The sequence below is a fragment of the Ranitomeya imitator genome, chromosome 2 (assembly GCF_032444005.1).
Source record: "Ranitomeya imitator isolate aRanImi1 chromosome 2, aRanImi1.pri, whole genome shotgun sequence".
In the NCBI taxonomy this organism is placed as follows: Eukaryota; Metazoa; Chordata; class Amphibia; order Anura; family Dendrobatidae; genus Ranitomeya; species Ranitomeya imitator.
In genome coordinates, this window is record NC_091283.1 from 766,985,458 (window position 1) to 767,011,478 (window position 26,021).

Genomic DNA, 26,021 nt, shown 5'->3' on the forward strand with positions numbered 1-26,021 from the left:
GTGTCTAGTGCACCTCCACCTACTACCACTAGACGCTGACGTTTCCTCGACCGCTGATGACATCTGGTGGCAAGATGTCCTGACTGTTGGCAAACCTGGCAACCCTGGAGTGCACGAGCAGTCTGGGACTTAGATCCCGCTCGTGACACCACCTTAGGTTCCTGAACCTCAGGAGCCTGAACTGGAGATTCCAAAGGTTTGGCGAAGGTGGGAGCCAGCCGAAACCTCTGCCTACACTGGGCTCGCTCTAACCTCCGCTCGTGAAAACGGCGGTCAATGCGAGTAGATACTGCTATTAACTCCTCCAGTGTGGCGGGAATCTCCCTAGTGGCCAGAGCGTCCTTAACGTGGTCAGCCAGCCCCCTCCAAAATATAGGGATAAGGGCTTTATCCGACCACTCCAGCTCAGATGCCAGAGTGCGGAAATGGACGGCAAAAAGGCTGACCAAGGACGAGCCCTGAGTCAGTGCCAACAGTTGGAGCGCCGTGTCATGGGTGACACGAGGTCCAAGAAAGACCTGTTTCAGAGTGCTCAGGAATAACGGAGCACTCTGCACCACATGATCGCCACGCTCCCACAGCGGCGTAGCCCACTGCAACGCCCTGTCCGACAATAAGGAAATTATAAAGCCCACCTTAGCCCGCTCTGTAGGGAAACGAGAGGCCAGAAGCTCGAGATGTATTGAGCACTGACTCACGAAACCCCTACAGGACTTACTGTCACCAGAAAATTTCTCTGGTAGCGGGAGGCGAGATAGCGTCGGTACAGGAGCGGCAGTGGACAAGGTAGCTGCAGCCACACTTGCAGTCTGAACAGCGACAGCAGTAACATCCACAGCTGAGGTTGAACGCTCAAAAGCCGCCAACCTTCCCTCCAGCTGCTGGATGTACCGCTGTAAACGCTGATCGTCCGCCATTTTACTAGCCAGACCCTGGCGCTAGTATTCTGTTAGGACTGGCGGAACGCACCAAGACAGATGATAAAGGTGCGTTCGCAGTCCGGGGTCCACCGTGCAGGTGAGAACCTGCTGCTAGCAATTAGCAGACAATATGGCGGTACACTAAAGTATACACGCGTGGGTTAAACCTCACCCAGCGTGAAGAAAGCGATCCTGTTAATTCACAGGACCGCAGTACCGCACTAGTGCGCGAGCAAGTGGTCAGCGGACTTAACCCCAGAAGGGATTGGAGCCCGATTAGACCCTTGCTGGCGTAACACCGCAACTGGGTGTGTAGAGAACCTTAAGCAATCTGTGCACAAGAGTGCGAGCGATGCCGCACTAACGGACGCCACTAACCACCCAGACTCGGGTATGGAAAGCGCAAGGCAGGCGCACGGCGCCGTACTGGCAGGCACAGCTACAGGACGCTGTGATGTGTGTTAGAGCTGTAGGCTAAGTCGGGCGCTAGGTAGCAGCCATACACCTTCCGCGAACAGACATTCAATAGGGTAGGGGTTTCCAAGGACGACTTGCACTCACAACATACACACATAAGCAATTGTAAAACAATACTAGCGCATGGCCGTGCGGTCATGCGCAGTTTATATAACAGCAGCACAGGAAGTGGCCACAGCACTTTTGCCCTTCTAGGACCTGCCAAGAGGACCAATGGAATGTGCTGCAGAGCCTGAGCACATGACCCTCGATCTCCAACGGGAGACCTTACGCTGGGCATGCTCAGTACATGCAGACAAGGACTTAGTCCCAGAGAAGTCCGCTCGCTGCTGACCAGCACTGACTTTAAAGGCAGAGACTGGAGAAGCAGCACTAACTCTCAGAACAGAGTGAGAATGAGCAAGACGCTGGGACCGACGTCCTTGCTGAGCAGGCTCCACTGCGGCTGGACAAGAATGGGAGACCGCAGCGGAAGTGGCTCGAGATTCCCCCTGTGCAGAAGCGGGAACTCGACCCCTAACAAACGCACTCATGACAAATTGTACAACAACTTTTGGGGTCCAATTTTTTCTCTTACCCTTGGGAAAATAAAAAATTGGGGGCGAGAAATCATTTTTGTGAAAAAATATGATTTTTTATTTTTACGGCTCTGCATTATAAACTTCTGTGAAGCACTAGATAAGTTCCTTAGGGGAATCTACTTTCCAAAATGGTGTCACATTTGGGGAGTTTCAATGTTTAGGCACATCAGTGGCTCTCCAAACGCAACATGGCGTCCCATCTTAATTCCTGTCAATTTTGCATTGAAAAGTCAAACGGTGCTCCTTCCCTTCCGAGCTCTCGCTTGCGCCCAAACAGTGGTTTACCCCCACATATGAGGTATCAGCATACTCAGGACAAATTGTACAACAATGCTTGCAATCCATTTTCTCCTGTTACCCTTGGTAAAATAAAACAAATTGGAGCTCAATTAAATTTTTTGTGAAAAAAAGTTAAATGTTCATTTTTATTTAAAAATTTCAAAAATTGCTGTGAAACACCTGAAGGGTTAATAAACTTCTTTAATGTGGTTTTGAGCACCTTGAAGGGTGCAGTTTTTAGAATGGTGTCACACTTGGTTATTTTCTATCATATAGACCCCTAAAAATGACTTCAAATGAGATGTGGTCCCTAAAAAAAATGGTGTTGTAAAAATGAGAAATTGCCGGTCAACTTTTAACCCTTATTAATCCCTAACAAAAAAAAATTTTCGTTTCAAAATTGTGCTGATGTAAAGTAGACATGTGGAAAATGTTACTTATTAAGTATTTTGTGTGACATATCTCTGTGATTTAATTGCATAAAAATTCAAAGTTGGAAAATTGCGAAATTTTCCAAATTTTCGCCAAATTTCCATTTTTTTCACTAATAAACGCAGGTAATGTCAAAGAAATTTTACCACTATCATGAAGTACAAAATGTCATGAGAAAATATTGTTATAATCACCACGATCCGTTGAAGCGTTCCAGAGTTATAACCGCATAAAGGGACAGTGGTCAGAATTGTAAAAATTGGCCCGGTCATTAACGTGCAAACCACCCTTGGCGGTAAAGGGGTTAACCCCTTTCAAATGGCCCCTGAGAAATTAAAATACCTAGGGATTTATCTAACCGCAGATCCCACCTCACTTTACTAACATAATGTTAGGAGTCGAGTTTCCTCTGCTGCACAGGGGGAATCTCAATCCGTGTCTGCTGCGGTCTCCCATTCTGCTTCGGCCGCAGTGGGCTCTGCTCAGCGGAGGCGTCGCTCCCAGCGTCTTGCTGGGACTGATTCTGTGCTCTCCTGTGATTCTGGCTCTCCTGTTGTACCCTGCACTGATCTGCGGCGAGCGGGCTTCTCTGGGACTAAGTCCTTATTTGCACACACTGAGCATGCCCAGGGCAAGATCTCCCGTTGGAGATCGAGGGTCACATGCTCAGGTACTGCAGCACATCCCATTGGTCCTTTTGGCAGGTCCTGAAAGGGCAAAACTTCTGTAGCTGTTTCCTGTGCTGCAGCTATATAAACTGCGCATGACCGCACGGCCATGCGCTAGTATTGTCTTGATATAATGTGTGTGTGTAGATGGATGTATGTCGATGGATGAAAGCTCCTAAATATCCCTCCCTAGTGTTGTTGACTGCTCGCGGATGATGGTAGCTATCTAGCGCCCGACTAGCCATCTGCACGTAACACACATCACAGCGTCCAGTTGCTGCGTCTGTCAGTGCGGCACCGCATGCACTCTCGTGCCTTTATATACTATTTAATAGTTTCCTTACACACTCAGTTGTGATGTTGTGCCAGCAAGTGGTCTAATCGGACTTCAATCCTGAGTTGGGGTTGTGTTCGCTGACTTCTTGCTCGCGCTCTATGTGCGGTACCGCGGTCCTGTGACGCAATAGGATCGCTTCCTTCACACAGGGTGGAGTTAACCCATGTGTGTGTATTCTTATAGTACCGCCATATAGTCCGTCGTGACTAGCAGCAGGGTTTTTACCTGCACGGTGGACCTCGGACTGCGAACGCACCTGGTTCCATATCATCTTATACTTGGTGCGTTCCGCCAGTCCTTAACATAATACTAGCGCCAAGGTCTGGCTAGTAAATGGCGGACATTCAGCAATCTTTGCGGTATATCCAGCAGCTGGAGGGTAGGTTGACGGCTCTCGAGAGCTCAACCTCAGCTGTGGATGTTACCGCAGTTGCTGTACAGGCTGCTAGCGTGGCTGCAGCAACCTTGTCCACTGCCACCCCTGTTCCGACATTATCTCGCCTCCCGTTGCCAGAAAAATTTTCTGGAGATTGCAAAACTTGTAGGGGATTCGTGAGTCAGTGCCCTATCCACCTCGATCTCCTGGCTGCATGTTTTCCTACAGATGGGATTTATTGTCTCTCTCTTGTCGGACAGGGCGTTGGAGTGGGCTACGCCGCTGTGGGAGCGTGGTGATCATGTGGTGCAGAGTGCTCCGTTGTTTCTGAGCACTCTGAAAAAGGTCTTTTTAGGACCTCAAGTCACCCATGACACAGCGCTCCAACTACTGGCATTAACTCAGGGTGAGTCCTTGGTCAGCCATTTTTCCGTCCGCTTCCGTACTTTAGCTTCTGAGCTGGAGTGGTCAGATAAAGCCCTTATCCCCATATTTTGGAGGGGCCTGGCTGATCACGTTAAGGATGCTCTGGCCACTAGGGAGATTCCTGCCACACTGGAGGAGTTAATAACTGTCTCTACTCGTATTGACCTCCGTTCTAACGAGGTTAGAGTGAGCCCAGTGTAGGCAGAGGTTTCGACTGGCTCCCACCTTCGCCAAATCTTTGGAATCTCCAATCCAGGCATCTGAGTCACATGAGGCCTTAGAGGTGACACGAGCAGGATCCAAATCTCAGTCCACCCGTGCACATAGGGTCCGTCATGTTTGCCAGCAGTCAGGACATCTTGCCTCCAAGGGTCCTCAGCGGTCGGGGAAACGTCAGCGTCTAGTGGCAGTTGGAGGAGGTACACTAGACACGGCAACGTTTGCCTCAAAGTTGTCCTTCAAGGGGACAATTACCATAGGCCCATCCACTCTTATGGTCGAGCTATGCATGGATTCTGGGGCAGAGGGTAATTTTATGTCTTCCTCTTTTGCCCAGCGTCACGCAATACCCTTGGTGATGCTCGCCAAGCCTGTAACCGTTCGAGTGGTAAATGGGTCAACACTACCCTCACAGATTACCCACCAAACCATTCCTTTCACGCTTTCTGTGTCTCCATCACATCAGGAGATAATCTCCCTATTAGTCATTCCTGAGGGAATTGATGAGGTCCTGTTGGGGATACCATGGCTTCGCTACCATTCTCCTCATATTGAGTGGTCCTCTGGGAGAATTTTGGGATGGAGTAAATCCTGCGAGGGTAGATGTCAGAGGGAGTGCGTTCAGGTTGCTACTACACAGGTACCCGCAGATCTTTCCTCTCTCCCCAAGCACTATTGGCCCTATGCAGACGTGTTCTCCAAAAAAGCTGCGGAGACCCTTCCGCTTCACCGCCCCTATGACTGTCCTATTGACCTCTTGCCTGGTGCTGAGCCTCCCCGGGGTCGAGTCTATCCGTTATCTCTCAAGGAGACGGAGGCAATGTCTCAGTACATCCAAGAGAATCTGGCAAGAGGATTCATTAGGAAGTCAGTGTCACCGGCAGGGGCTGGGTTCTTCTTCGTACAGAAGAAGACTGGAGACTTACGTCCATGCATAGACTACAGGGGTCTTAACGCCATCACCGTTAAGAACAAGTACCCATTACCCCTGATATCTGAGCTGTTTGATAGGCTACGGGGAGCGAGGGTATTTACTAAGTTAGATCTGCGGGGTGCTTACAACCTGATTCGCATCCGTGAGGGGGATGAATGGAAGACGGCTTTTAACACCAGGGATGGGCACTATGAATATCTGGTGATGCCCTTCAGGCTCTGTAATGCCCCAGCCATTTTCCAAGACTTTGTGAACGACATCTTCCGGGATATGCTCACCACCTCGGTCGTAGTCTATCTGGATGATATTCTCATCTTCTCTCCAGATATTGACTGCCATCGGAGAGATGTTGCGCAAAGTCTTCGACCTCTTACGGGCAAACTCCCTCTACGCCAAGTTGGAGAAGTGTGTGTTTGAGCAGGAGTCTGTTGTGAATTCTGTGGCCAAGCTCCCTCCTGTGGTCGTGAGTGGTACTGCGGCTGGTTCTGTCTATAAGCTTCCTTTGGTGGATGAGAGTGGTACTGAGGCTTCTGAGTATCCTTCCTCAGGTGACGAGGTTAAGTCGTTAAGTGCTGCTCTATTTAACTCCACCTGGTGCTTTGATCCTGGCCTCCAGTCAATGTTCTAGTATTGGTCTTGCTTCCTCCTGGATCGTTCCTGTGGCCTGTCTTCCTGCATAAGCTAAGTTCTGCTTATGTTATTTTTGTTGCTATTTTTTCTGTCCAGCTTGCTATATTGGTTTTTCTTGCTTGCTGGAAGCTCTGAGACGCAGAGGGAGCACCTCCGTACCGTTAGTCTTTTTGCCCCTCTGCGTGGTTGTTTGTAGGTTTTTGTGTTGACCGCAAAGCTATCTTTCCTATCCTCGGTCTATTCAGTAAGTCGGGCCTCACTTTGCTAAATCTATTTCATCTCTGTGTTTGTATTTTCATCTTACTCACGGTCATTATGTGTGGGGGGCTGCCTTTTCCTTTGGGGAATTTCTCTGAGGCAAGGTAGGCTTATTTTTCTATCTTCAGGGCTAGTTAGTTTCTCAGGCTGTGCCGAGTTGCATAGGGAGCGTTAGGCGCAATCCACGGCTACCTCTAGTGTGGTGTGTTAGGATTAGGGATTGCGGTCAGCAGAGTTTCCACGTCTCAGAGCTCGTCCTTGTTTTTGGTAATTGTCAGGTCACTTTGTGTGCTCTGTACTTCTATGTCCATTGTGGTTCTGAATTACCTGTTCATAACAGTACTGGAGGCCTGAATACTAATGCTTCTCAATAGAGGGAAAAGAGAAGTTCTGAGACCATTTTTTTTTCTCTTTGCACTGTGTTCTGTCTTTCTTTTCCCCTATACATCAGGGTGGTTCAGAACACAGGTGTGGACATGGACATTCAGGGTCTGTCCTCTTTGATGGATAATCTCACTATAAGAGTACAGAACATTCAAGATTTAGTGGTTCAGAATCCTATGTTAGAACCTAAAATTCCTATTCCTGAGTTGTTTTCTGGAAATAGAGCTAAGTTTTTGAATTTTAAAAATAATTGTAAACTATTTCTGGCTTTGGAACCCCGCTCCTCTGGTGACCCAGTTCAACAAGTTAAAATCATTATTTCTTTATTACGTGGCGACCCTCAAGACTGGGCATTTTCCCTTGCGCCAGGAGATCCTGCATTATGTAATATTGATGCGTTTTTTCTGGCGCTCGGATTGCTGTACGACGAACCTAATTCAGTGGATCAGGCAGAGAAAAATTTGCTGGCTCTGTGTCAGGGTCAGGATGAGATAGAGATTTATTGTCAGAAGTTTAGAAAGTGGTCCGTGCTCACTCAATGGAATGAATGTGCGCTGGCAGCTATTTTCAGAAAGGGTCTCTCTAAAGCCCTTAAGGATGTCATGGTGGGATTTCCTATGCCTGCTGGTCTGAATGAGTCTATGTCTTTGGCCATTCAGATCGGTCGACGCTTGCGCGAGCGTAAATCTGTGCACCATTTGGCGGTATTATCTGAGCATAAACCTGAGCCTATGCAGTGCGATAGGACTTTAACCAGAACTGAAAGGCAAGAACACAGACGTCAGAATGGGCTGTGTTTCTACTGTGGTGATTCCACTCATGCTATCTCCGATTGTCCTAAGCGCACTAAGCGGTTCGCTAGGTCTGCCACCATTGGTACGGTACAGTCGAAATTTCTTTTGTCCGTTACTTTGATCTGCTCTTTGTCTTCCTATTCTGTCATGGCATTTGTGGATTCAGGTGCTGCCCTGAATTTGATGGACTTGGAGTTTGCTAGGCGCTGTGGGTTTGTCTTGGAGCCCTTGCAGTGTCCTATTCCATTGAGAGGAATTGATGCTACGCCTTTGGCCAAGAATAAGCCTCAGTATTGGACCCAGCTGACCATGTGCATGGCTCCTGCGCACCAGGAGGATATTCGCTTTCTGGTGTTGCATAATCTGCATGATGTGGTCGTGTTAGGGTTGCCATGGCTGCAAGTCCATAACCCAGTATTAGATTGGAAATCAATGTCTGTGTCCAGCTGGGGTTGTCAGGGGGTACATGGTGATGTTCCATTTCAGTCTATCTCATCATCCACCCCTTCTGAGGTCCCAGAGTTCTTGTCTGATTACCGGGATGTATTCGGTGAGCCAAAGTCCAATGCCCTACCTCCGCATAGGGATTGTGATTGTGCTATCGATTTGATTCCTGGTAGTAAGTTTCCTAAGGGTCGACTGTTTAATTTATTTGTACCTGAGCACGCCGCTATGCGGAGTTACGTGAAGGAGTCTTTGGAGAAGGGTCATATTCGCCCGTCAACGTCGCCATTGGGAGCGGGGTTCTTTTTTGTGGCCAAGAAGGATGGTTCGCTGAGACCTTGTATTGATTACCGCCTTCTAAATAAAATTACGGTCAAATTTCAGTACCCCTTGCCGCTCCTGTCTGATTTGTTTGCTCGGATTAAGGGGGCTAGTTGGTTCACCAAGATCGATCTTCGTGGTGCGTATAATCTTGTGCGTATTAAACGGGGCGATGAATGGAAAACAGCATTTAATACGCCCGAAGGCCATTTTGAGTACCTGGTTATGCCATTCGGACTTTCTAATGCTCCATCAGTGTTTCAGTCCTTTATGCATGACATCTTCCGAGAGTACCTGGATAAATTCCTGATTGTATACTTGGATGATATTTTGGTCTTCTCGGATGATTGGGAGTCTCATGTGAAGCAGGTCAGAATGGTGTTCCAGGTCCTGCGTGCTAATTCTTTGTTTGTGAAGGGGTCAAAGTGTCTCTTTGGTGTTCAGAAGATTTCATTTTTGGGGTTCATTTTTTCTCCTTCTACTATCGAGATGGACCCTGTTAAAGTTCAGGCCATTTATGATTGGACTCAGCCAACATCTCTGAAGAGTCTGCAGAAGTTCCTGGGCTTTGCTAATTTTTATCGTCGCTTCATCGCTAATTTTTCTAGCATTGCTAAACCGTTGACTGATTTAACCAAGAAGGGTGCTGATGTGGTCAATTGGTCTTCTGCTGCTGTGGAAGCTTTTCAGGAGTTGAAGCGTCGTTTTTCTTCTGCCCCTGTGTTGTGCCAACCAGATGTTTCGCTTCCGTTCCAGGTCGAGGTTGATGCTTCCGAAATTGGAGCAGGGGCTGTTTTGTCGCAGAGAAGTTCTGATTGCTCAGTGATGAAACCATGCGCCTTCTTTTTTAGGAAATTTTCGCCTGCTGAGCGAAATTAAGATGTTGGCAATCGAGAGTTGCTGGCCATGAAGTGGGCATTCGAGGAGTGGCATCATTGGCTTGAAGGAGCTAAGCATCGCGTGGTGGTCTTGACTGATCACAAAAACTTGACTTATCTCGAGTCTGCCAAACGGTTAAATCCTAGACAGGCTAGTTGGTCGCTGTTTTTCTCCCGTTTTGACTTTGTGGTTTCGTACCTTCCGGGCTCTAAAAATGTGAAGGCGGATGCCCTGTCTAGGAGTTTTGTGCCCGATTCTCCGGGTTTGTCTGAGCCGGCGGGTATTCTCAAAGAGGGGGTGATTTTGTCTGCCATCTCTCCTGATTTGCGGCGGGTGCTGCAAAAATTTCAGGCTAATAGACCTGACCGTTGCCCAGCGGAGAAACTGTTTGTCCCTGATAGGTGAACGAATAAAGTTATCTCTGAGGTTCATTGTTCGGTGTTGGCTGGTCATCCTGGAATCTTTGGTACCAGAGATTTGGTGGCTAGATCCTTTTGGTGGCCGTCTCTGTCGCGGGATGTGCGTTCTTTTGTGCAGTCCTGTGGGATTTGTGCTCGGGCTAAGCCCTGCTGTTCTCGTGCCAGTGGGTTGCTTTTGCCCTTGCCGGTCCCGAAGAGGCCTTGGACACATATCTCTATGGATTTTATTTCGGATCTCCCCGTCTCTCAAAGAATGTCGGTCATTTGGGTGGTTTGTGATCGCTTCTCTAAGATGGTCCATTTGGTGCCCTTGTCTAAATTGCCTTCCTCCTCTGATTTGGTGGCGTTGTTTTTCCAGCATGTGGTTCGTTTACATGGCATTCCAGAGAACATCGTTTCTGACAGAGGTTCCCAGTTTGTTTCGAGGTTTTGGCGAGCCTTTTGTGCTAGGATGGGCATTGATTTGTCTTTTTCCTCGGCTTTCCATCCTCAGACAAATGGCCAGACTGAACGAACCAATCAGACCTTGGAAATATATCTGAGATGTTTTGTTTCTGCTGATCAGGATGATTGGGTGTCCTTTTTGCCTTTGGCTGAGTTCGCCCTTAATAATCGGGCCAGCTCGGCTACTTTGGTTTCGCCGTTTTTCTGCAATTCTGGGTTCCACCCTCGTTTCTCTTCAGGGCAGGTTGAGTCTTCGGACTGTCCTGGTGTGGATACTGTGGTGGATAGGTTGCAGCAGATTTGGACTCATGTAGTGGACAATTTGACTTTTGTTGTGAATTCTGTGGCAGAGCTCCCTCCTGTGGTCACAAGTGGTACTTCGGCTGATTCTCTCTGTGAGCTTCTGTTGGTGGAGGGAAGTGGTACTGCGGCTTCTGAGTTTCCTCCCTCAGGTGATCTGGTGAGGTCGTTAGGTGCTTCTCTACTTAACTCCACCTAATGCTTTGATCCTGGCTTCCTGTCAATGTTCCAGTGTTGGACTTGCTTTTCCCTGGATCATTCCTGTGGCCTGCTGCTCTGCATAGCTAAGTTCTTCTTTGCTATTTGTTTGCTATTTTTTTCTGTCCAGCTTGTCTAATTTTTTGCTGGAAGCTCTGGGACGCAAAGGGTGTACCTCCGTGCCGTTAGTTCGGTACGGAGGGTCTTTTTGCCCCCTTTGCGTGGCTTTCTTTAAGGTTTTGTGTAGACCGCAAAGTTACCTTTTCTATCCTCGCTCTGTTAAGAAAGTCGGGCCTCACTTTGCTGAATCTATTTCATCTCTACGTTTGTCTTTTCATCTTAACTCACAGTCATTATATGTGGGGGGCTGCCTTTTCCTTTGGGGTATTTCTCTGAGGCAAGGTAGGCTTATTTTCTATCTTCAGGCTAGTTAGTTTCTCAGGCTGTGCCGAGTTGCATAGGCAGAGTTAGGCGCAATCCACGGCTGCCTCTAGTGTTGTTTGGAGAGGATTAGGGATTGCGGTCTGCAGAGTTCCCACGTCTCAGAGCTCGTTCTATGATTTTGGGTTATTGTCAGATCACTGTATGTGCTCTGACCGCTATGTCCATTGTGGTACTGAATTGCCTTTCATATCAGTACAGGAAGCCAAAAGTACTAATGATTCTCAATAGAGGGAAAAAAGAAGTTCTGAGACCATTTTTTTTTCTTTGCACTGTGTTTTGCCTTTTTTTCCCCCTATACATTTGGGTGGTTCAGTACACAGGTGTAGCGATGGACATTAGAAGTCTGTCTTCATCTGTGGATCAGCTCTCGGCAAGAGTACAAAAGATTCAAGACACTATTGATCAGAAATCTATGTTAGAACCAAGAATTCCTATTCCTGATTTGTTTTTTGGAGATAGAACTAAGTTTCTGAGTTTCAAAAATAATTGTAAATTATTTCTGGCCTTGAAACCTCGCTCCTCTGGTGATCCAGTTCAACAGGTTTTGATTGTTATTTCTTTTTTGCGCGGCGACCCTCAGGACTGGGCATTTTCTCTTGCGCCAGGAGACCCTGCATTGAGTAATATCGATGCGTTTTTCCTGGCGCTCGGATTGCTGTACGATGAACCTAATTCAGTGGATCAGGCAGAGAAAAATTTGCTGGCTCTTTGTCAGGGTCAGGATGAGATAGAGGTATATTGTCAGAAATTTAGAAAGTGGTCCGTGCTCACTCAATGGAATGAATCTGCGCTGGCAGCTATGTTCAGAAAGGGTCTCTCTGAAGCCCTTAAGGATGTCATGGTGGGATTTCCTATGCCTGCTGGTTTGAATGAGTCTATGTCTTTGGCCATTCAGATCGGTCGACGCTTGCGTGAGCGTAAATCTGTGCACCATTTGGCGGTATTACCTGAGCTTAAACCTGAGCCTATGCAGTGCGATAGGACTTTGACCAGAGTTGAACGGCAAGAACACAGACGTCTGAATGGGCTGTGTTTCTACTGTGGTGATTCCACTCATGCTATCTCTGATTGTCCTAAGCGCACTAAGCGGTTCGCTAGGTCTGCCACCATTGGTACGGTACAGTCAAAATTTCTTCTGTCTGTTACCTTGATCTGCTCTTTGTCATCTTATTCTGTCATGGCATTTGTGGATTCAGGCACTGCCCTGAATTTGATGGACTTGGAGTATGCTAAGCGTTGTGGGTTTCTCTTAGAGCCCTTGCAGTGTCCTATTCCATTGAGAGGAATTGATGCCACGCCTTTGGCCAAGAATAAGCCTCAATACTGGACCCAGCTGACCATGTGCATGGCTCCTGCACATCAGGAGGTTATTCGCTTTCTGGTGTTGCATAATCTGCATGATGTGGTCGTGTTGGGGTTGCCATGGCTACAAGCCCATAATCCAGTATTAGATTGGAAATCCATGTCGGTGTCCAGCTGGGGTTGTCAGGGGGTACATGGTGATGTTCCATTTCTGTCAATTTCGTCATCCACCCCTTCTGAGGTTCCAGAGTTATTGTCTGATTACCGGGATGTATTTGATGAGCCAAAGTCCGATGCCCTACCTCCGCATAGGGATTGTGATTGTGCTATCAATTTGATTCCTGGTAGTAAATTCCCAAAAGGTCGACTGTTTAATTTATCCGTGCCTGAGCACGCCGCTATGCGCAGTTATGTGAAGGAATCCCTGGAGAAGGGGCATATTCGCCCGTCATCGTCACCATTAGGAGCAGGGTTCTTTTTTGTAGCCAAGAAGGATGGTTCGCTGAGACCTTGTATAGATTACCGCCTTCTAAATAAGATCACGGTTAAATTTCAGTACCCCTTGCCATTGTTATCTGATTTGTTTGCTCGGATTAAGGGGGCTAGTTGGTTCACCAAGATAGATCTTCGTGGTGCGTATAATCTGGTTCGAATCAGGCGAGGAGATGAATGGAAAACTGCATTTAATACGCCCGAGGGTCATTTTGAGTATCTAGTGATGCCATTCGGACTTGCCAATGCTCCATCAGTGTTTCAGTCCTTTATGCATGACATCTTCCGAGAGTACCTGGATAAATTCCTGATTGTGTACTTGGATGACATTTTGATCTTCTCGGATGATTGGGAGTCTCATGTGAAGCAAGTCAGAACAGTTTTTCAGGTCCTGCGTGCTAATTCTTTGTTTGTGAAGGGATCAAAGTGTCTCTTTGGTGTGCAGAAGGTTTCATTTTTGGGGTTCATCTTTTCCCCTTTTACTATCGAGATGGATCCTGTTAAGATCCAAGCCATCCATGATTGGACTCAGCCGACATCTCTGAAAAGTCTGCAAAAGTTCCTGGGCTTTGCTAATTTTTATCGTCGCTTCATTTGCAATTTTTCTAGTATTGCCAAACCATTGACCGATTTGACCAAGAAGGGTGCTGATTTGGTCAATTGGTCTTCTGCTGCTGTGGAGGCTTTTCAAGAGTTGAAGCGTCGTTTTTCTTCTGCCTCTGTGTTGTGTCAACCAGATGTTTCTCTTCTGTTCCAGGTCGAGGTTGATGCTTCTGAGATTGGAGCAGGGGCTGTTTTGTCGCAGAGAGGTTCTGATTGCTCAGTGATGAAACCATGCGCTTTTTTTTCCAGGAAGTTTTCGCCTGCTGAGCGAAATTATGATGTGGGCAACCGAGAGTTGCTGGCCATGAAGTGGGCATTCGAGGAGTGGCGTCATTGGCTTGAAGGAGCTAAGCATCGCGTGGTGGTCTTGACTGATCACAAGAACTTGACTTATCTTGAGTCTGCTAAGCGGTTGAATCCTAGAAAGGCTCGTTGGTCGCTGTTTTTTGCCCGTTTTGACTTTGTGATTTCGTACCTTCCGGGCTCTAAAATTGTGAAGGCGGATGCTCTGTCTAGGAGTTTTGTGCCCGACTCTCCGGGTTTGTCTGAGCCGGCGGGTATCCTCAAGGAAGGAGTAATTGTGTCTGCCATCTCCCCTGATTTGCGGCGGGTGCTGCAAAAATTTCAGGCTAATAAACCTGATCGTTGTCCAGCGGAGAGACTGTTTGTCCCTGATAAGTGGACCAATAAAGTTATCTCTGAGGTTCATTGTTCGGTGTTGGCTGGTCATCCTGGAATCTTTGGTACCAGAGAGTTAGTGGCTAGATCCTTTTGGTGTCCGTCTCTGTCGCGGGATGTGCGTACTTTTGTGCAGTCCTGTGGGATTTGTGCTCGGGCTAAGCCCTGCTGTTCTCGTGCCAGTGGGCTGCTTTTGCCCTTGCCGGTTCCGAAGAGGCCTTGGACACATATCTCTATGGATTTTATTTCTGATCTTCCCGTTTCTCAAAAGATGTCAGTCATTTGGGTGGTCTGTGATCGCTTTTCTAAGATGGTCCATTTCGTTCCCCTGTCTAAATTGCCTTCCTCCTCTGATTTGGTGCCATTGTTCTTCCAGCATGTGGTTCGTTTACATGGCATTCCAGAGAATATCGTTTCTGACAGAGGTTCCCAGTTTGTTTCAAGGTTTTGGCGAGCCTTTTGTGGTAGGATGGGCATTGACTTGTCTTTTTCCTCAGCTTTCCATCCTCAGACTAATGGCCAGACCGAACGAACCAATCAGACCCTGGAAACATATCTGAGATGCTTTGTTTCTGCCGATCAGGATGACTGGGTGTCCTTTTTGCCTTTGGCTGAGTTCGCCCTTAATAATCGGGCCAGCTCGGCTACCTTGGTTTCGCCATTTTTCTGCTATTCTGGGTTCCATCCTCGTTTCTCTTCAGGACAGGTTGAGTCTTCAGACTGTCCTGGTGTGGATACTAAGGTGGACAGGTTGCAGCAGATTTGGACTCATGTAGTGGACAATTTGACCTTGTCCCAGGAGAAGGCTCAACGTTTCGCTAATCGCAGACGCCGTGTGGGTCCCCGACTTCGTGTTGGGGATCTGGTTTGGTTATCTTCTCGTCATATTCCTATGAAGGTTTCCTCTCCTAAGTTTAAACCTCGTTTCATTGGTCCGTATAGGATTTCTGAGGTTCTTAATCCTGTGTCTTTTCGTCTGACCCTTCCAGATTCTTTTTCCATACATAATGTATTCCATAGGTCATTGTTGCGGAGATACGTGGCACCTATGGTTCCATCTGTTGATCCTCCTGCCCCGGTTTTGGTGGAGGGGGAATTGGAGTATATTGTGGAGAAGATTTTGGATTCTCGTGTTTCTAGACGGAAACTCCAGTATCTGGTTAAATGGAAGGGTTATGCTCAGGAAGATAATTCCTGGGTTTTTGCCTCTGATGTCCATGCTCCCGATCTTGTTCGTGCCTTTCATGTGACTCATCCTGGTCGGCCTGGGGGCTCTGGTGAGGGTTCGGTGACCCCTCCTCAAGGGGGGGTACTGTTGTGAATTCTGTGGCAGAGCTCCCTCCTGTGGTCACAAGTGGTACTTCGGCTGATTCTCTCTGTGAGCTTCTGTTGGTGGAGGGAAGTGGTACTGCGGCTTCTGAGTTTCCTCCCTCAGGTGATCTGGTGAGGTCGTTAGGTGCTTCTCTACTTAACTCCACCTAATGCTTTGATCCTGGCTTCCTGTCAATGTTCCAGTGTTGGACTTGCTTTTCCCTGGATCATTCCTGTGGCCTGCTGCTCTGCATAGCTAAGTTCTTCTTTGCTATTTGTTTGCTATTTTTTCTGTCCAGCTTGTCTAATTTTTTGCTGGAAGCTCTGGGACGCAAAGGGTGTACCTCCGTGCCGTTAGTTCGGTACGGAGGGTCTTTTTGCCCCCTTTGCGTGGTTTTCTTTAGGGTTTTGTGTAGACCGCAAAGCTGCCTTTTCTATCCTCGCTCTGTTAAGAAAGTTGGGCCTCACTTTGCTGAATCTATTTCATCTCTACGTTTGTCTTTTCATCTTAACTCACAGTCATTATATGTGGGGGGCTGCCTTTTCCTTTGGGGTATTTCTCTGAGGCAAGGTAGGCTTATTTTCTATCTTCAGGCTAGTTAATTTCTCAGGCTGTGCCGAGTTGAATAGGCAGAGTTAGGCGCAATCCACGGCTGCCTCTAGTGTTGTTTGGAGAGGATTAGGGATTGCGGTCTGCAGAGTTCCCACATCTCAGAGCTCGTTCTATGATTTTGGGTTATTGTCAGATCACTGTATGTGTTCTGACCGCTATGTCCATTGTGGTACTGAATTGCCTTTCATAACAGACTTTGTCCCAGGTAGTGTTGAGCATTCCGATACCGCAAGTATCGGGTATCGGCCGATACTTGCGGTATCGGAATTCCGATACCGAGATCCGATACTTTTGTGGTATCGGGTATCGGTATCGGATACATAGAGATGTGTAAAATAAAGAATTAAAATAAAAAATATTGATATATTTACCTCTCCGGCGGCCCCTGGACTCAGCGCGGGTAACCGGCAGGCTTCGTTGTTCAAAATCAGCGCTTTTAGGACCTGAGAATCACGTCCCGGCTTCTGATTGGTCGCGGGCCGCCCATGTGACCGCCACGAGACCAATCACAAGCCGCGACGTCATTCGCAGGTCCTTAACGCGCTCATTTTTTAAAAATGAGCACGTTAATGGCTTTCAAAGACGTAGCGGCTTGTGATTGGTCGCGTGGCCGCGACCAATCACAAGCCGCGACGTCACCGCAAGCGATTAACGCGCTCATTTTTAAAAATGAGCGCGTTAATGACTTTCAAAGACGTAGATGTCACCGCAAGCTATTAACGCGCTCATTTTTAAAAATGAGCGCGTTAATGACTTTCAAAGACGTAGCCGTCACCGCAAGCTATTAACGCACTCATTTTTAAAAATGAGTGCGTTAATGACTTTCAAAGACGTAGCGGCTTGTGATTGGTCATTTTTAAAAATGTGCGCGTTAATAGCTTGCGGTGACGTCGCGGCTTGTGATTGGTCGCGTGGCCGCGACCAATCACAAGCCACTACGTCTTTGAAAGTCATTACTGCGCTCATTTTTAAAAAATGAGCGCGTTAAGGACCTGCGAATGACGTCACGGCTTGTGATTGGTCGCGTGGCGGTCACATGGGCGGCCCGCGACCAATCAGAAGCCGGGACGTGATTCTCAGGTCCTAAAAGCGCTGATTTTGAACAAAGAAGCCTGCCGGTTACCCGCGCTGAGTTCAGGGGCCGCCGGAGAGGTAAATATATTAATATTTTTTATTTTAATTCTTTATTTTACACATCCCTATGGATCCCAGGGCCTGAAGGAGAGTTTCCTCTCCTTCAGACCCTGGGAACCATGAGAATACCTTCCGATACTTGATGTCCCATTGACTTGTATTTGCGACATTTTGTCTCTGCTAGGCAGGATGACTGGACATCTTTTCTACCTTGGGCGGAATTTGCCTTGAACAACGCCGTAGCCGATTCCACTGGTCAAACTCCTTTTTTCCTTAATTACGGCCAGCATCCGCGTGGCCCTGTGCCCATGCCCGTGTCATCCACCGATTCTAGGGTGGCAGACTGGGCGGTGGAGGCACGTGACTGTTGTGAATTCTGTGGCTGAATTCACTCCTGTGGTCACAAGTGGTACTGCAGCTTCTGAGCTTCCTCCCTCAGGTGTTCTGGTGAGCTCGTTAACTGCTTCATTACTTAACTCCGCCTGATGCTGCTATCCTTGCTCCTTGTCAATGTTTCAGTGTTGGATCTGAGCTTCTCCTGATTGTTCCTGTGACCTGCTGCTCTGTATAGCTAAGTGCTTTTTGTTTTTTTTTGTTGCTTTTTTTCTGTCCAGCTTGTCTTTTGTTTTTGCTGGAAGCTCTGAGACGCAAAGGGTGTACCGCCGTGCCGTTAGTTCGGCACGGTGGGTTTTTTTTGCCCCCTTTGCGTGGTTTTTCTTTAGGGTTTTTTGTAGACTGCAAAGTTCGCTTTACTGTCCTCGCTCTGTCCTAGAATATCGGGCCCCACTTTGCTGAATCTATTTCATCCCTACGTTTTGTCTTTTCATCTTACTCACAGTCATTATATGTGGGGGGCTGCCTTTTCCTTTGGGGAATTTCTCTGGGGCAAGTCAGGCCTATTTTTCTATCTTCAGGCTAGCTAGTTTCTTAGGCTGTGCCGAGTTGCCTAGGTAGTTGTTAGGCGCAATCCACAGCCGCTTTTAGTTGTGTTTAGGATAGGATCAGGTGTGCAGTCTACAGAGTTTCCATGTCTCAGAGCTCGTTCTTGTATTTTTGGGTATTTGTCAGATCACTGTGTGCGCTCTGATCGCTAAGCTCACTGTGTTTCTGGATTGCCTTCATAACACCTGTCATTAGCAAACATAACAGTACAAGGAGCCCAACTAATGATTCTCAATAGAGGGAAAGAAAAAGTTCTGACATCATTTTTTTTTTTTCTGCTCTGTGTTCACTTTTTTTTTTCCCCTAGACATTTGGGTGATTCTGGACACAGGTGTGGACATGGATATTCAGGGTCTGTGCTCTTCAATGGATAATCTCGTTATAAATGTACAAAAAATTCAAGATACTATTGATCAGAAATCTATGTTAGAACCAAGAATTCCTATTCCTGATTTGTTTTTTGGAGATAGAACTAAGTTTCTAAGTTTCAAAAATAATTGTAAGCTATTTCTGGCCTTGAAACCTCATTCTTCTGGTAATCCTATTCAACAGGTTTTGATTATTATTTCTTTTTTGCGCGGCGACCCTCAAGACTGGGCATTTTCTCTTGCGCCAGGAGACCCTGCATTGAGTAGTGTCGATGCGTTTTTCCTGGCGCTCGGATTGCTGTACGATGAGCCTAATTCAGTGGATCAGGCTGAGAAAAATTTGCTGGCTTTGTGCCAGGGTCAGGATGATATAGAAGTATATTGTCAGAAATTTAGGAAATGGTCAGTACTCACTCAGTGGAATGAATCTGCGCTGGCAGCTTTGTTCAGAAAGGGTCTCTCTGAGGCTCTTAAGGATGTCATGGTGGGATTTCCTATGCCTGCTGGTTTGAATGAGTCTTTGTCTTTGGCCATTCAGATCGGTCGACGCTTGCGCGAGCGTAAATCTGTGCACCATTTGGCGGTACTGCCTGAGGTTAAACCTGAGCCTATGCAGTGCGATAGGACTATGACTAGAGTTGAACGGCAGGAATACAGACGTCTGAATGGTCTGTGTTTCTACTGTGGTGATTCCACTCATGCTATTTCTGATTGTCCTAAGCGCACTAAGCGGTCCGCTAGGTCTGCCGTCATTGGTACTGTACAGTCCAAATTCCTTCTGTCCATTACCTTGATATGCTCTTTGTCGTCGTTTTCTGTCATGGCGTTTGTGGATTCGGGCGCTGCCCTGAATCTGATGGATTTGGATTATGCTAAACGTTGTGGGTTTTTCTTGGAGCCTTTGCGGTGTCCTATTCCATTGAGAGGAATTGATGCTACACCTTTGGCCAAGAATAAACCTCAATACTGGGCCCAGCTGACCATGTGCATGGCTCCTGCACATCAGGAAGTTATTCGCTTTCTGGTGTTGCATAATCTGCATGATGTGGTCATGTTGGGGTTGCCATGGCTACAAACCCATAATCCAGTATTGGATTGGAATTCCATGTCGGTATCCAGCTGGGGTTGTCAGGGGGTACATGGTGATGTTCCATTTTTGTCGATTTCGTCATCCACCCCTTCTGAGGTCCCAGAGTTCTTGTCTGATTATCAGGATGTATTTGAAGAGCCCAAGTCCGATGCTCTACCTCCGCATAGGGATTGTGATTGTGCTATCAATTTGATTCCTGGTAGTAAATTCCCTAAAGGTCGATTATAAAATTTATCTGTGCCTGAACACGCCGCTATGCGCAGTTATGTGAAGGAATCCCTGGAGAAGGGACATATTCGCCCATCGTCATCACCACTGGGAGCAGGGTTCTTCTTTGTAGCCAAGAAGGATGGTTCGCTGAGACCGTGTATTGATTACCGCCTTCTTAATAAGATCACTGTTAAATTTCAGTATCCCTTGCCATTGTTATCTGACTTGTTTGCTCGGATTAAGGGGGCTAGTTGGTTCACTAAGATAGATCTTCGTGGTGCGTATAATCTGGTGAGAATCAGGCAAGGAGATGAATGGAAAACTGCATTCAATACGCCCGAGGGTCATTTTGAGTATCTAGTGATGCCGTTCGGACTTGCCAATGCTCCATCTGTGTTTCAGTCTTTTATGCATGACATCTTCCGTGAGTATCTGGATAAATTCCTGATTGTTTACTTGGATGACATTTTGATCTTCTCAGATGATTGGGAGTCTCATGTGAAGCAGGTCAGAATGGTTTTTCAGGTCCTGCGTGCTAACTCTTTGTTTGTGAAGGGATCAAAGTGTCTCTTCGGTGTGCAGAAAGTTTCATTTTTGGGGTTCATCTTTACCCCTTCTACTATCGAGATGGATCCAGTTAAGGTCCAAGCCATCCAGGATTGGATTCAGCCGACATCTCTGAAAAGTCTGCAAAAGTTCCTGGGCTTTGCTAATTTTTATCGTTGCTTCATCTGTAATTTTTCTAGCATTGCCAAACCATTGACCGATTTGACCAAGAAGGGTGCTGATTTGGTTAATTGGTCTTCTGCTGCTGTGGAAGCTTTTCAGGAGTTGAAGCGTCGTTTTTGTTCTGCCCCTGTGTTGTGTCAGCCAGATGTTTCTCTTCCGTTCCAGGTCGAGGTTGATGCTTCTGAGATTGGAGCAGGGGCGGTTTTTTCACAGAGAGGTTCTGATTGCTCAGTGATGAAACCATATGCTTTCTTTTCCAGGAAGTTTTCGCCCGCTGAGCGTAATTATGATGTGGGCAATCGAGAGTTGCTGGCCATGAAGTGGGCATTCGAGGAGTGGCGTCATTGGCTTGAAGGAGCTAAGCATCGCGTGGTGGTATTGACTGATCATAAGAACTTGACTTATCTCGAGTCTGCCAAGCGCTTGAATCCTAGACAGGCCCGTTGGTCGTTATTTTTTGCCCGCTTCGACTTTGTGATTTCGTACCTTCCGGGCTCTAAAAATGTGAAGGCGGATGCTCTGTCTAGGAGTTTTGTGCCCGACTCTCCGGGTTTATCTGAGCCAGCGGGTATCCTCAAGGAAGGAGTCATTGTGTCTGCCATCTCCCCTGATTTGCGGCGGGTGCTGCAAAAATTTCAGGCGAATAAACCTGATCGTTGTCCAGCAGAGAAACTGTTCGTCCCTGATAGGTGGACTAATAAACTTATCTCTGAACTTCATTGTTCGGTGTTGGCTGGTCATCCTGGAATCTTTGGTACCAGAGAGTTAGTGGCTAGATCCTTCTGGTGGCCATCTCTGTCACGGGATGTACGTACTTTTGTGCAGTCCTGTGGGATTTGTGCTAGGGCTAAGCCCTCCTGTTCTCGTGCCAGTGGGTTGCTTTTGCCCTTGCCGGTCCCAAAGAGGCCTTGGACACATATTTCGATGGATTTCATTTCTGACCTTCCCGTTTCTCAAAAGATGTCAGTCATTTGGGTGGTCTGTGATCGCTTTTCTAAAATGGTCCATCTGGTGCCCTTGGCTAAATTGCCTTCCTCCTCTGATTTGGTACCTTTGTTCTTTCAGCATGTGGTTCGGTTGCATGGCATTCCTGAGAATATTGTTTCTGACAGAGGTTCCCAGTTTGTTTCAAGGTTTTGGCGAGCCTTTTGTGGTAGGATGGGCATTGACCTATCCTTTTCCTCGGCTTTCCATCCTCAGACTAATGGCCAGACCGAACGAACCAATCAGACCTTGGAAACATATCTGAGATGTTTTGTTTCTGCAGACCAGGATGATTGGGTGTCCTTTTTGCCGTTGGCTGAGTTCGCCCTTAATAATCGGGCCAGCTCGGCTACCTTGGTTTCTCCATTTTTTTGCAATTCTGGGTTCCATCCTCGTTTCTCTTCAGGACAGGTTGAGTCTTCGGACTGTCCTGGTGTGGATTCTGTGGTGGATAGGTTGCAGCAGATCTGGACTCAGGTAGTGGACAATTTGATCTTGTCCCAGGAGAAAGCTCAACTTTTCGCTAATCGCAGACGCCGTGTGGGTCCCCGACTTCGTGTTGGGGATCTGGTTTGGTTATCTTCTCGTCATATTCCTATGAAGGTTTCCTCTCCTAAATTTAAACCTCGTTTTATTGGTCCGTATAGGATTTCTGAGGTTCTCAATCCTGTGTCTTTTCGTTTGACCCTCCCAGACTCCTTTTCCATACATAATGTATTCCATAGGTCGTTGTTGCGGAGATACGTGGCACCTTTGGTTCCATCTGTTGAGCCTCCTGCCCCGGTTTTGGTGGAGGGGGAATTGGAGTATATTGTGGAGAAGATTTTGGATTCTCGTGTTTCTAGACGGAAACTCCAGTATCTGGTTAAATGGAAGGGTTATGCTCAGGAAGATAATTCCTGGGTTTTTGCCTCTGATGTTCATGCTTCCGATCTTGTTCGTGCTTTTCATGCGGCTCATCCTGGTCGGCCTGGGGGCTCTGGTGAGGGTTCGGTGACCCCTCCTCAAGGGGGGGGTACTGTTGTGAATTCTGTGGCTGAATTCACTCCTGTGGTCACAAGTGGTACTGCAGCTTCTGAGCTTCCTCCCTCAGGTGTTCTGGTGAGCTCGTTAACTGCTTCATTACTTAACTCCGCCTGATGCTGCTATCCTTGCTCCTTGTCAATGTTTCAGTGTTGGATCTGAGCTTCTCCTGATTGTTCCTGTGACCTGCTGCTCTGTATAGCTAAGTGCTTTTTGTTTTTTTTTGTTGCTTTTTTTCTGTCCAGCTTGTCTTTTGTTTTTGCTGGAAGCTCTGAGACGCAAAGGGTGTACCGCCGTGCCGTTAGTTCGGCACGGTGGGTTTTTTTTGCCCCTTTGCGTGGTTTTGCTTTAGGGTTTTTTGTAGACTGCAAAGTTCGCTTTACTGTCCTCGCTCTGTCCTAGAATATCGGGCCCCACTTTGCTGAATCTATTTCATCCCTACGTTTTGTCTTTTCATCTTACTCACAGTCATTATATGTGGGGGGCTGCCTTTTCCTTTGGGGAATTTCTCTGGGGCAAGTCAGGCCTATTTTTCTATCTTCAGGCTAGCTAGTTTCTTAGGCTGTGCCGAGTTGCCTAGGTAGTTGTTAGGCGCAATCCACAGCCGCTTTTAGTTGTGTTTAGGATAGGATCAGGTGTGCAGTCTACAGAGTTTCCACGTCTCAGAGCTCGTTCTTGTATTTTTGGGTATTTGTCAGATCACTGTGTGCGCTCTGATCGCTAAGCTCACTGTGTTTCTGGATTGCCTTCATAACACCTGTCATTAGCAAACATAACACGTGACATCTGGGACCGCACACAGGATGCCATCCGGGCCTCCAAGGAGAGAATGAGGGTTTCGGCTGATACACACCGGCGCCCCGCTCCGGTCTTTGCTCCTGGCGACTTAGTGTGGCTCTCCGCCCGTAACATCAGGCTGCGAGTTGAGTCCACTAAGTTTGCTCCTCGCTACATTGGCCCGTTTAAGGTTCTGGAACAGGTCAACCCTGTGGTCTACCGTTTGGCTATTCCTCCACGCCTTGGTATCACCGATACTTTTCACATTTCCCTCTTAAAGCCTGTTCATTTGTCTCGGTTTTCTGAGTCATCTGCTGGGACATCGGGTTCATCCACGGATGAGTTTGAGGTGAATGCTATTGTGGGGTGCAAGGTGGTACGTGGCTAGAAATTTTATCTGGTGGACTGGAAGGGTCACGGCCCAGAGGATAGAACCTGGGAGCCTGTGGAGCACATTCGGGCTCCGCTGCTTATTGCAGCTTTTGAGCGTAGTGAGGTTCAAGGAAGGGGGGCCCTAGGAGGGGGGGTAATGTTAGGAGTCGAGTTTCCTCTGCTGCACAGGGGGAATCTCGATCCGTGTCTGCTGAGGTCTCCCATTCTGCTTCGGCCGCAGTGGGCTCTGCTCAGCGGAGGCGTCGCTCCCAGCGTCTTGCTGGGACTGATTCTGTGCAAAGGGTTACTGCTGCCTTTTCTGGCTCTCCTGTTGTACCCTACACTGATCTGCGGCGAGCGGGCTTCTCTGGGACTAAGTCCTTATTTGCACACACTGAGCATGCCCAGGGCAAGATCTCCCGTTGGAGATCGAGAGTCACATGCTCAGGTACTGCAGCACATCCCATTGGTCCTTTTGGCAGGTCCTGAAAGGGCAAAACTTCTGTAGCTGTTTCCTGTGCTGCAGCTATATAAACTGCGCATGACCGCACGGCCATGCGCTAGTATTGTCTTGATATAATGTGTGTGTGTAGATGGATGTATGTCGATGGATGAAAGCTCTTAAATATCCCTCCCTAGTGTTGTTGACTGCTCGCGGATGATGGTAGCTATCTAGCGCCCGACTAGCCATCTGCACGTAACACACATCACAGCGTCCAGTTGCTGCGTCCGTCAGTGCGGCACCGCATGCACTCTCGTGCCTTTATATACTATTTAATAGTTTCCTTACACACCCAGTTGTGGTGTTGTGCCAGCAAGTGGTCTAATCGGACTTCAATCCTGAGTTGGGGTTGTGTTCGCTGACTAGTTGCTCGCGCTCTATGTGCGGTACCGCGGTCCTGTGACGCAACAGGATCGCTTCCTTCACACAGGGTGGAGTTAACCCATGTGTGTGTATTCTTATAGTACCGCCATATAGTCCGTCTTTACTAGCAGCAGGGTTTTTACCTGCACGGTGGACCTCGGACTGCGAATGCACCTGGTTCCATATCATCTTATACTTGGTGCGTTCCGCCAGTCCTTAACACATAATTTTCTCCCTTTGCTGGATAAGCTACAAATTTTTCTCAAATCGTACGATTTACCATACCTATCCTGGATAGGAAGAATTAATGTAATCAAATTCTATATTCTTCCAAAAATGTTTTACATTATGAATATGGTCCCCATACTTCTCGCTAGGGTTGAGCGACCTTCACTTTTATAGGATCGGGTCGGGTTTCACCCTCGGAAGCGCCCTGTTTCCTTCCGACAGCCTTCCTTCCTAAGAATCAGCCCTTCCAGGACCTTCGGTGACGTCGCGGGTGACGTCACGGCTTGTGATTGGCCGCGCGAGCGGTCACATGGGCGGCCGCGCGGCCAATCACAAGCCGCGACGTCACCGCGACGTCACGGCAAGGTCCTAGAAGCGCGGATTCGAAGGAGGAAGGCTGCCGGTTAGTACCAGGGCACGTCAGAGGGTAAGTATTGCAATATTTTTTATTTTAATTCTATATTTTACACTTTAATCTGAATTCCGATACCAATTCCCGATATCTTAAACATATCGGGAATCGGGATCGGAATTCCGATTCAAGATTCAAAAGATCGCCGACTTCATGGCCGACCCCCCACTGGGGTCGGGTCGGGTTTCATGAAACCCGACCTTGCCAAAAGTCGGCGACTTTTGAACAATTTCGACCCGTTTCGCTCAACCCTACTTCTCGCTAATTCATTCTTTCTTATCGCAAATAAAGTGGTCACAAACTTTGTATGGAGAGCTAAAAAAGCTAGACTCCTCTTTAAAATCGTTTCCCTACCGAAAAATACTGGTGGCCTTGGCCTTCCCAACTTCAAGATATATTATCACGCAATCCATCTTGCCCGATGGATGCATATGTTCATAATTAATCCAGATCACAAAGCTTCTAATCTTGAGCTTAACCTAATGGGAAAAAAGGCAGAGATCTATCTTTGGACCTCTTTTGCCCCTCCTACTCACTCGCTTGATGCAATATCTTACAACACCTTAGCCATTAGACGCTCCCTTGTCCCTAATAAACTCCCTCATTGTCTTTTTCTGGACAACATCTGATTAAAAATTATCCTATGGCTCATAGACCCTAACTATGTAGATGCTTTTGGCCTCTGGGATTCCTTACCTAACCTACCAATTTCGCATCTTCTCTC